Genomic DNA, 11,971 nt, shown 5'->3' with positions numbered 1-11,971 from the left:
TTTATCCCACTGTGACATCCCTATGGAACACAAAAAGCAGTCACACCCCAGGAACAGAACAGCCTCTGAACAGATTTAATAAGATTCTACCAAGATGAACAAGCCTGCAAAATGTTGCAGCCTTTTAAATTTTTTCTTCTTCTTTGGCTGGAAAGGAGAAGATAATAATGATTTAGCTTTGGTGCATGAATTTTTAACAGAAAGGGATCAAACAATCTAGTGTTAAAAGAGGGAAATTAGTGCCAGCTGAGTGAGATTTAACTCTTTGACATAAAAAGGCTCTTAGTGTTTTCAGGAGCTAAGACAATGTTTTCTAATGAATGATGATGAAAGGAAAGACTACATTAGAAGATGAGCAGCCAATTGTTTGGAGAAGGAAGATCTCTGCAGTGTGGGATGGAGCTGAAAGAAGAAATGTAAATGGGTACGGTGGATTTTGAAATGAAGCTCAGCAGGTAAAGTTCTGGGTTTGGACCTCAACCAACACCCTGCTAGGGGTGGGATCACTCACCTTGGTATCACAGTTTAACTCTGATACCCTGTCCCTGGTGTTACTCAGTCTCTTTCCCTGTCCCCTTGGATTTTTGGTCAGGTAGATTTGTGAAAACATAAAACATCAGCTGATGCTTCTTTTCTGGGGTAGGAAGATGGACTGAATGTGAGTGTCTAGGCAGGTTTCCCATTAGTCATGCAAAGAAAACACAGCACAGCCCTGAAAAGATTCTTTGGGAGCCGCCGGTGATGCTGGAAGCATAAATTTCCTAATATCCCTCTCTCACACAAAAAAAATATTGAAAAAATATTGTGAAGCCACTTAAGAAGTTCTTTGAAATTGCTAAGGCTCTAACAGAGTTTTTGTTATTGCTGAAATGTTTCTAAATCTTCCATGACTTGAATTAATGACTTAAGAGCCTTTTATCAGATCAATTCACTCTGTCATCTTATCATGTGCAAACCCTTTTTACCCCAGCTCAGTGTCTTGTGAGCAACATGCTGAGTCCCTGGCTTGGATCAAAAGGCCCTTGTGCTAAGCACAGTGAAAATTCAAAGTAAGAAGCAATTTCTGAACGACTCAATAGCAAAGATATTCAAATGGTAGGGAAGGAATCAGAGGCACAGAAAAACCAAGTTCCTTGTGAGCACATGTAGCAGAGCTGGAGCTGGATTCCAGCCTGCACTGGGCTCCTCACACAGAAGCTGAGGCACTGTGATGGTTTCTGCAAGTTTCTGAACAAAGTGAACGGGATGTGCAAGGCTTGATCTGCATCAGTCCTTGAAAGTCCCACCTGATGCTCAAAAGCAGAAGGACATGCTTGGAAAAGCCCCAGCATCTTCTTTTAGTTATGAGTAGGCAGAAGTTTGCACCTTTACTGTGGAAAATGCTCTTTATTAACTCAAAGTATTTGTGGCTGCACTCTCAGCTATTGGCTTTGAAGCTGATCTGGTGCAGACAGCATGTCTGGCTGCATCCTCAGGGAGCTGCCTGTGAGCTTGCTTAAAAGGCTACTGTTGTGCTTCGTTTTGTTCCTAGCTCTGGAAGCAGAGTTCATCATTGATTTCTCAGAGCAGAGCCCAACCAGTGCCAAGGAGTTGAGCAGCAGCTGAGTTGATGAAATCTGTAGGTTCCTCTTCCCCAGCAAGTGGGAACAACATGTCAGTGTCTGATACCCTCAGAAGTGCAAGTGGCACGAAGAGCAGGCAGTCAAGACCTGACCTCTGTGTGCTTGGGATGTTGTGTTGGGATTTGTGCCCTGAGAGTGTATGAACCTTGGGAGGTTCTGTAGACTTTGGATCTAAGCTTTAAGTTCTGTTCTGAAAAGTCTGAATCATCTCTGCAGTTACATGAGCTTTCAGATGACTGCCAGAGGAGAAATGAGCGTCAGGGAGAATTTCAGCCTCAGATCTTCAGCTTCCATTTCCAAATATCAGCTCAGGAAGGCAGGATCGTTCTCATACTTTTATTAGCACACCTACAGCTTCTCCCTATGACTCCTTACTTTGTATTTGGCCTTATCTCTTTGGGCTGCTGAATTTAGAAAGTTTTTAAAATCTGGCTTTAGTTTAATCTCTGAGGGGCTCTCCCAGATTGCAGGGGAACTCTCCCATCCCAGTGCACTGACTTTGAGGAGTTGAGTCAGGGCAGGGCTTGAACTTTCTTCTGAGAGCCCAGGGTCACACACACCATAGGTACAATTTTTCATAAGTCTTTCAGGGAAAAGAAATACATTTTTAAATTGTCTTGCTGTTACTATACCTTCAGTAAGACCTCCTATGTGGGGCACTGGAGTCTGGATGCTGAGGGAACCCTGCAGGCTGAGACATTTTCTTTGTCTCTTCCTCCCTCAGAGGAAGTTCAGTTTAAACTCATCCTGGGTCCATACACTTTGAAAGTACCTGTGTGATGCACACCCCAGCTCAGTGCTGCCATGTGTCCTGGCCCAGGAAATCTTCTGAGCAGCTGCATCCACTCAAGTGGTTGTTGTAGCAGGTCTCTTTGCAGAGTGAGGTAGAGTTTTGCACTGTAGTCTGCAAAGAAAGTGGTTTAATTGTGGCTATATGGTAGGAAAACCTTCTCCAGGAGTGTTGGAATGACTTCTCCAGGAGTGTTTGAAAGATGCTGTGTGGTACAGCCCCTTAGAAGCTCACACAGAGCAGAGGAAAAGCTTTGTCCCAGAATTATGTTCTCTGCAAAGTGTGATAATTTGTGAGCCTCAAAGGACCACTCTGAAATGTCTCTTGAAAAAAGGAAATCTCTTTGTTTCAAGCTCAGTCAGGGAACATAGATGTAGAAGAGGCAGTGGTTTATGGCTTTTTGAATTGACAGCTTTTAATCCTGCATTGACTTTTACTGCAGTGTAGTGGGTTTACAAGGTTTCCAGTGAAGCTGTCTCTTCACTTTGCTCACCTGCTATTCCCTGCCCACTATATAAGGGTTTATATCCCTAGAACTGAGTCTTCATCCAGCAAAGGTAAACTGCAAATAATATTCAACAGCCTCTGGGCCAAAATGCAAATTTGGGTTTATAAAAAATGAGTGTGTGATTGTTTGTCAAAGATCCCCTGAGTCTCAAACAGTGTGAGATTTGTTCACTTTGACATCTTTACTTTGGCACCTGGGACTGGTGAAGGAAGTCCATGTACAGATGCTGACGCATTTCCTGCATTTGCTGGTGAATTTTTCTTGATCCAGTTGTTCTGCCTTCATCCCCACATAATGCTTTTTTGAGGTTTGTTTGAAGAAAATGTGCACTAGCAGACACATTCAGGTTAAGCATTATATCACAGCTTTTTTCTCTGAAGCTGGCAGGGGCAAAAACCACACTGGGGATAGAATATCCACAAGTAAATATCCCTTTTTTCTTGGGACATCGTAGCTGCTGTCATAGCATCTCTGGGTTTATACACCACTACGTGGATTATATAGGGCTTTGCCTAATTAATTAATAAAACCAAATTGCAAAATTGCTTTCTTATTAAACTGATCTCACTGCAGAAATAAGGCTGATTACTTCCCTGACAAATTTTAATTAGGCAGCTACAACAAACTGTAATAAAGAGCACAAATTAAAAACAGATCATACTAGATGTGGCTTTATCAAATGCTGTGTTAGTACCAGGCAACATACACAGTGATTAAATTACACAGAAAAAGCTCATTTTTTCTCCTCTGGTAAAGATCTATCTTCTTTCTAGTGGAAGAAGTATTTTTATAAAACCATTACATTAATAACCCACACATCAGTAAGTGTTTATTGGTAGTTGCTTTCCAGCAACAGCTCTTGTACATTCTGCAAGACTCAATCATTGAGGCACTCTTTATTTCTCCTTTAAATTTATACTTGTAGTACACATGACCCAAGGTTACTGCAAAGCCTCTGAGGACAAGAAAGGCTTTATTACCTGCACATATACTCCTCAATTTATCTTTCCTCTTTTAGCTTTTTAGGGCTTGGATCCAGCTCAGCTGAAAACAACATAATTTGATAATGATTTGCATAAGAATTGTAAGCAGCGGCCCACACAAATTAAGCATTAATTAATGAGCACCTAAAGCCTTCTGCTGAGTGCAGCCTGAGGCCAAGCAATGCTGGGAGTGCTCAAGTATATGTGAAGGAAGGAGTGAGTAAGCACAGCAAATTAAAGATAAATCCTTAATTCTTCTTTAATATCTATTCCAGCCCTTGAGACTGTAGAAGAATTGTAGATTTCTTATCCCTGTTAGAGGATGACAAAGGTCAAAAGGAAAGCTCTTCCACATGGAACTGAATTCCTCCAGAAGCTCCCAGGCTCGTGTTGTGTCCAGGACTGGACTCTGCTCGAGGAGCAGTGATGCTCTGAGCTGCCCCCAGAGCAGGGAGAGGCTGCCCCACAGCTGGGCAGTGTGTGGGTGCCCAATGGGGCTGGGGGTGTTTGGGGTGTGCCCTGGGACAAGCAGGCAGCACCTGGGATTGCAGCAGGGGCAGGTTTGTGCTGCCTGCAGGGTCTGGGGGGATTCACCTCCTCTGTGGGAGTAAAGAGACCATGGATGTAACAGGACAGGAGGCTTTGCACTTGAAAGAAGGCTAAGAGAGACTGGAGGCTTTTGAAATCTCAGGTGACCATTTTCCTTATATTGTTGGATTCATACATCTAACACACTGGCAAAGTACTCCTAAGGAAACTGGCCTGGAGCTTCCATGGGTGGCAGCCACACTCTGGACACACCTGCTGCCTCTCACCCCCACCTGTCATAGCCAGAGCCTTCACAGGACAACATTTTGGCTCTGGTTCGCTCCTTTTTTTCTAGCCCTGAAAAATGTTTAGCATCTCTTCCTCAGGCTTTTAACAGGGAGGTCTCAGCTGCTACATATTTCAAATTAGCTCAGAAATTCAGATTAAAGGAAAACACCCTTTTTTTACTGAGCTCTTGGGAGAGATGTCAGGCTGTTGGCCTTCTCGGGGAGAGCTGTTCTGTCCTGCCTTACAGGTATGTGAAGTACCTCCTTGCACTAGGAATCTGTTAATATACCAGAAAATCATTAATACCATAACAGTAATTGTGTTAATTGGAGATGGGAGGTTGGTGGTGTCCGTGACCTAGTGCAGTTGTGTAGCTGTCTTGAGCACAAAACTTGCATCCTGGTAGCCTTAGAGAGATCCAAGCAGGTCTTGTTTCTTTCCTTTTTTTTTTTTTTTTTTTTTTGTGTAAGCAGCAAGAGTTTAGGAAAGGCAGGAGTGTCCCCTTGAGCTGGAAGCCACTTGATCTGTCTGTGAGCTGTGCTGCAACCTGGGAGCATTTTGCTGTTGACAATGCCTTGGTAATAAGATTCCTGGTGAGATGTGTGCATCCTGATGAGTACCAGGAGCTAACAGGGGCCAAGAGGTGCCTTGAGATCGATTGGAGCAGGCAGTCAGTTTGTTAATGTAACGGGGGAGATTAAACTTGAGCTAATAAGGGAATGCACTGAAGCAGTTGAGCACCAAGGCTGCAACCTCTCAGCTCTCTGTAGCACTCTAAAGTGAGCTCTGCCTTCAGAGTCTCTTTGGGAGTGTGGTGGCTGTCCCTGCCTGCCTCATGTGCTGGTGCTGCCCCAGGGGACAGAGAGAACAGGAGGGTTTGGGAGCCCAGGCAGTTGGGCTGGCACTTGCTTTGCTCTCAGGGAAGGTGTTTAACTTGTTGCTAAGATGTTTCTGCTGCCCTACTCCAATGGAGCTCCCCAAGCTGCTGTGCTGCCTCTCTCCACATCTGCCCTGGAGCCTGGTGCCCAGGGAAAGGTGGCAGATAATGGGGTGGGGTATTAGTTCATGTAGACCTGTGTATGTATATAAAATATATTGATTTTATTATGCATATAATATACTTTGACTTATCTATACATGAGCTATAATATGTATGTCATATGTACAACATATGACTACTAACATACACCTGCTATATATAAAATATCTCTATGTGCATGTACACATATAAAACCTCTTCCAGTTTTCACTATCCTGACTTATCTCACATAAAAGCTTCGTTTTGCTTCTAAATTACTTTCTAGGCCACTTATGACTGCAGTGAGCAGTACAAATCACTGGATACATTCCTTTTCTGTTGAAAAACTGGGGCTTATCTATAGTCTTGTGGGGTTTGGTTTTTTTAATCCCTCTATTTATTAATGCATTAAAAGATCCTCCTTCTCATCCTGTGACATCCTAGCAGCTTTAAGTGTCTTGGAGAGAGGCTTTGTTGAAAGCCCTTTGGCATTAAAATGCTGCTAAACAGAGCGGGCAATCATTCAGCTGGTGTGACAGTGCCTTCCTCTGCCGGGGACATCCTGGTCCCTCCCTGCTGCTGCTGTTTCTGACAAAGCTTTTCCCCAGCTTGCAGGTACTGCTCTCCTAACCTTCAGCAGGCCGTCCCTTAAACTTATTCTCACAATTGTCATTTCTCTTGTCTCTGGTATTGATGCTAATGAGAGCAGGGTTGTCACCCACCACAGGCAGCTGTGACTGGCAGCTCTGGTGGAAGATCCTTGAAAAATATTTTTTTATTTTTTTTAATATCTGTGAGCTGAGTACTGCTTTACTTCCAGTGAGAGTGTAAAGAGTACAAAACCAGTTTTATTCATAACTTAATGCTTCTATTCTCTCCTTTCCTGCTAGTTAGAACCCAAAGGGTGCCAAATATTTCATGAGGATTTGGGACTTTCCTGGCACACACCTTATTTTTTTTTAAATATACTTTCTTCTCTTTTTTTTTTTTTTTGTCCTCAGAAGCTCCTCCACTGTAATCTAGCCCATTAGTTTGGAGGGAGGGGGGCCATGATGATAGCAGAGCCTTGCTGCTTTGCCATTTTGCCTGTGACACACCGCTGTGTTCTGACTGTGTCTTGCTGAAGGTAATTACTATGGAAAAGTCATCAGCTCCTTCTCCAGACACACACCCCACACCTCCCCCAGCTGCACGTGTGCTAGCTCTGAGACTCTGCTCCAAAATCCTGTGTTTCAATTATTCATTGCTTAATGGCTCCCTGGGGATGTAAGGAAGGCTGGGACTGTCTGGAAATACAGGTCCAAAGATACAAATGGTTTATCTTTACAAGAACAGATGTCCTGGAATTACCCTGTGTGATCCTGGTTTCAAGGATCATTGGTCATGGGGAGCCTTCACAGTGACCTGGCCACTGGGACCAGGGCAGTGACTGTCCCCTTGTCCTCAGCACTGGTGAGAGCGCACCTCAAATCCTGGGTTCAGTTTTGGGTTCCTCACCACGAGAAGGATATTGAGGGGCTGGAGTGTGTCCAGGGAAGGGTCTGGAGCACAAATTTGATGAGGAGAAGCTCGGGGGGGCTTTTTTGCTCTCTACAACTCCCTGAAAGGAGGTTGTAGTCGGGGGGATCAGTCTCTTCTCCCAGATAATAAGTGACAGGACAAGAGGAAACAGCCTGAAGTTACTCCAGAGGAGGTTTAGCCTGGATGTTAGGAAATGTTTCCTCACTGAAAGGATGGTCAGGCATTAGAACAGACTCCCCAGGGCAGTGGTGGAGTTTCCACTCCTGACAGTGTTCAAAAAATATGTGAATGTGGCATTTAGGGACATGATTTTATGGTGAACCTGGCAGGGCTGGGTTAGAGGTTGGATTCAGTGAGGGTAGAGGTTTATTCCAACATAAACTATTCTATGACTCCCCACACACAGACTTTGTCACAGAGACTGAGTGACTGCAGCACCACAGGGTAGGGATGCTGTAGATTGAAGCATCCAAAACAAAATCGTGGGGAATATTTAACAAGCTTTTTTTTTTCCCCCAACAAGTTTTCTTTGCTTTACTGCAGGTCTCTTAATTTGATGAATTAATGTGAGAAGTGCTAATGTACCAGCAAAGACAGCAGGCAAAGATCTGTCTGCTGATCCCAGACACGACTAATTTCAGCTGTGCTGCTGAGCATGCTATGTGCTGATGCCACTAAAAACCCATAAAGATAACAGCAGTATCTGTGCAGCCCTTACAGGAAGGTGTTTGTAGCTTTTCATTTCTACTCTCCCTCCCAGATAAGGCTGTGGGCAATTTTCTTTGAGAAGGAAGTGCAGGATGCTGGGACTCTGCTCCTGAGTGCACTGGACAGAGGTGCCCACACTGAGTGGTGACATTCAAACCTCCCTTCCAGAGGGATTCTTTTCAGGCTGTGGAGGATGAACCCCATCCTGGAGCCTTCTGTGGTTCTCCTGCACTGGCTGCCCAAGTGCATCCTCCCCACTGCAAGGGCTCTGGTCCTGCAGATTTGATTGCCTGCTGCTGGAGCCTGAGGAAAGAACCTCACAGCTCTAACATCTGCAGTCCAACCCCAGGGAGAGACCTAGATTTAAGACAAGTCAGAAGCCCCATGCTCCTGTTGCTGTGCTGGAAAGAGGCCAAGTTAAAGTGTCCAAAGGGGAAACTCTGCCTTGTTCCTGATGTATTTGAGTAGGCAGCTCGTTGGCTCAGGCTTTCCACACATATACTGTATTATTTTGCAAAACCTATTTAAAGGGTATGTAGTGATAGGGCAAGAGGGAATGCTTTAAACTGAGAGTAGGTTTAGATTGGATATTAAGAAGTTCTTTCCTGTGAGGGTAATGGGGTGCTGGCACAGGCTGCCCAGAGGTGTGGGTGACCCACTCCTGAAAGTGTTTAGGACCAGGTTGGATGCAGCTTAGAGAAATGTGATTTAGGGGAAAGTATTCCTCCCCTTGGCAGGAGGGCTGGAACTAGATGATCTTTAATATTCTTTCCAACCCAAACCATTCTGTGATAGAAATAAGGGTCTGTTGTTGGGTTCTCACAGCATTTCTAGAAGCATCTCTCACATGGTCACTGTGCAGGGTGATGTGTTAGTTCTTGCACAGCATAAAATAACAACCTCCGTTTGCATATGGAAAAACACCTTTACAACTTTCTGCCTGGTTGAACTTGTCCACAGCAGGTTCTCAAATGATGCATATTGAAATGGAGCCACCTTGAAATGCCTGTGTCTCAAGACACCTCCAAGCAGGGAGGACAAGATTGCTCTGTTGCTTTTTTGAAAGATAAATGACCTGGCTGAGAGTGACAGTCTGCTCACTTGAGGAGTGTTTAGTCATTTGGCATGAAACAGAACATCTAAACCATTAAGGTGTGTGGGCTCTGCAGTGCATAAATAAGCTACAAATTAGGGATTCTGAGTGGCTGCTTGCCCCTTGCATGCAGTGCTCCAAGTGATTAGTGTTCTCTTTGTCTAATCAAAGTTCCTCAGCTCAGAGCAGGTTTCTAATTTAAACACTTGAGTGCAACATATTTCGCTAAATTAAATCATTGCAGACAAATCATTGCAGAAATCTGTGTCTCATGAACAACAGATTCTACCCTCACCTTATATATGACTCTTTTCCTTGACTTTGTAACACATTTTCCTCTGAAGGGTAAATGATTCCTGATTTAAATATGAATAACCTTGGCTTTGCAATATTGTATCTTCAAGCAACTAATTTAAAATGTCTTCCAGAAAATGCCAAAAGCAGCTTATAACATAAAGCATGTGTGCAAATATTGTAGCACTGCTCCAAAAAGGAACCTTCTGAGTAAATGCCCCTTTATGCAAACAGCTGGTAGGCAAATCAGTAAGTGCTGATCAACACAGAGATTTCCCCTACAGCCCTAACAGCCTGTGCATCTTTCCTGCACTGCCCTGGGTCTCAGCTCTGGGCAGCCCTGCCCGCAGGGTTGAATGTAGACTTTAAGCCTGTGTGATGAAAAAACCACCATGCTACAGCTGGCTGTGATCCAAATTGGAGAAGGCTTTTGTTCCCTATATAGCCATGGAAAGATACTTTAGGTGTCCAAGGCTGAGAAAGCTTATAAATGTTAATTCCTGTGCTTGACCCGATGTAAGAGAGAGTGTGCTGTGCTTGCTAAATGGTGACACCCAGCAAAAGGTACATCCTGGGGCTGAGGGATGCAAACAGAGCATCCTGTAAGCAGTATGGCAAGGTATGTGCAGGGGGAGAAGGTTACCCTTGACTGCAGTGATTTAACTTAGAGCCTGACACAACTGTGTGTGTGGGCTGTAACTCACAAACAGTGGCTTTTGTAGGGTTTCTTTTTTCCTCTGCCAGAGGCAGACATCTCAATTGGCTGTACAGCAGCTGCTGAGCTGCTGCACTGGGCAGATGAGCACATTATTGCACAGCTGATGCAACTTGGCTCAATTTGCTGAGCTCGGAGCTGTGGCCACTCAATAGATGCCTGAGATAGCACAGCATCCATGGGAATGGGAATGCTGCAGCCAGCAGATACACTTTACATGTAGGGATTATTGGTTACTGGGCTTATCCTACAAGGGGAGTGAAGCAGACCTTTATATGCATTAAAAAATTCAAGTATATGGTTTTAAAAGATCTGTGAAATTGTGGCTTAAAAAGGATTCTCGGGAGAGGATTATGGCAGTTAAAACCTTCTGGGACCTTGTGTGAAAAGGGTCAGCCCTGTGCTTTGCTTATGGAGGGTCTCTCATTGCCTTTCCTGAATCAGTCCTGGCTTTTTTTGGAGCTCAGATGCTTATCATCTTGGGAAGAATTACATCTTCTCCTCTGTGTTTTTGGCCGAGTTTTCCTATGGAAAGTGGTGCTGTCTTGTCTTTTGGCCAGCATGGGGATGGTGGCTGGGCAAAACCTGTCTGTCCCTGCCCAGCCCTGAAGAACCAGCAGGCAGAGGCTTGTGTACAGGGGAGCTGGACTTTCCTCTGGATGTGACAGAAGAGTTCAAGGGCTCCTGCGTCAGGAAACACCCATATTTCAAGGGCAGTTCATTGCAGACCAGGAACAGGTCTGGTTTTATCCATGGTTTGATAATCTTTCTGCCTGTTCTGTGACCCTCTGTGCACAAAGCTGGGGGAACACCTCCAGTCTGTGCACACCCTGGTCCAGGGCAGAGAGCAGCACCAGTCTGGGCAGAAGTGCATCCACCAGCAAGGTGGGGGCAGCAGTCAGTGTGGAGCTGGCACAGTCAGGTGATGAGCTGCAAATTAAATCTTTCTCAACAAGCAGTTAGTATAAAAGAGTTTTCAGGGTTGTTTGGTTGTTTTTTGTTTGGTTTTTTGTTTTTTGTTTTTTTTTTTTTAATCCAAGTGATCAACAACTCATCACTTCTGGATGTGTATGTTTCAGACAAGGGACTGCTCACAGATCATTGACTGGAATTGTTCCTGCCTTCTGGTTTTGATCTAAACCATGCGCTGATGAATGAGAGAAATATTTTTAAGGACAAGAGGATGGTGGATGCCATATTTCTGGTGTAAACTGAATAAGGAGGCATGTGCTAAAACTCACGGAAATTTTGTGAGCATCTCTCAGAAATGCCAATCTCTCCTTGGCATGTGAATAATCCTTAATAATGAATAAAGCTGTTGATATACCAAAAACAAATGTGAGGGAATAGTTTGCCAAAGGAGCAGATGCTGTGTTGCGTCCCATTGTATGGTTAAAACTCCCAGAAATTAATTATCCCCAAACATTTTGCTTTTCTATTAAGTGAGAGTTGTCTCATTCTGCAAAATCCTAGTTCATTAGAAGAAGCAGAGAGCACTAGAAGTAAGACAATAATTTCTGTCCATGAAGTGAAAGCATTCTTTTGGTTGATTTTTAGTAGGAGAAAACATTTTTTTTTCTTTAGCTTCTTTTAATCACTAAATGCATTTCTTTTGAAGCCTAGATTTTTATTTTTTTTTTCTTTTAATCATTCCTTCACTTTTCCCAGTCAGGCCACTAGCCCCCCATCAACACTATTTTAGGAGATACTTTCATTCTAGTGCAAAATTATCCTGAGAGAGACTCCAGGGAGTCTTTCCTGTTGTTGTTGCTGGGATCAGAACGTGAAACACCTCTGGGTGTATTGTGTAGAAACAAATCAACCTTTACAGCATGCTGGCTGTGCCAAACCATCCCTGTGAGCCCAGCCATGGTTTAACCCCCAAATCTCCCATCTTCCCAGG

The sequence above is a fragment of the Sturnus vulgaris genome, chromosome 11, assembly GCF_052056855.1.
Source record: "Sturnus vulgaris isolate bStuVul1 chromosome 11, bStuVul1.hap1, whole genome shotgun sequence".
Classification (NCBI taxonomy): domain Eukaryota; kingdom Metazoa; phylum Chordata; class Aves; order Passeriformes; family Sturnidae; genus Sturnus; species Sturnus vulgaris.
This window is presented reverse-complemented; position numbering follows the sequence as displayed.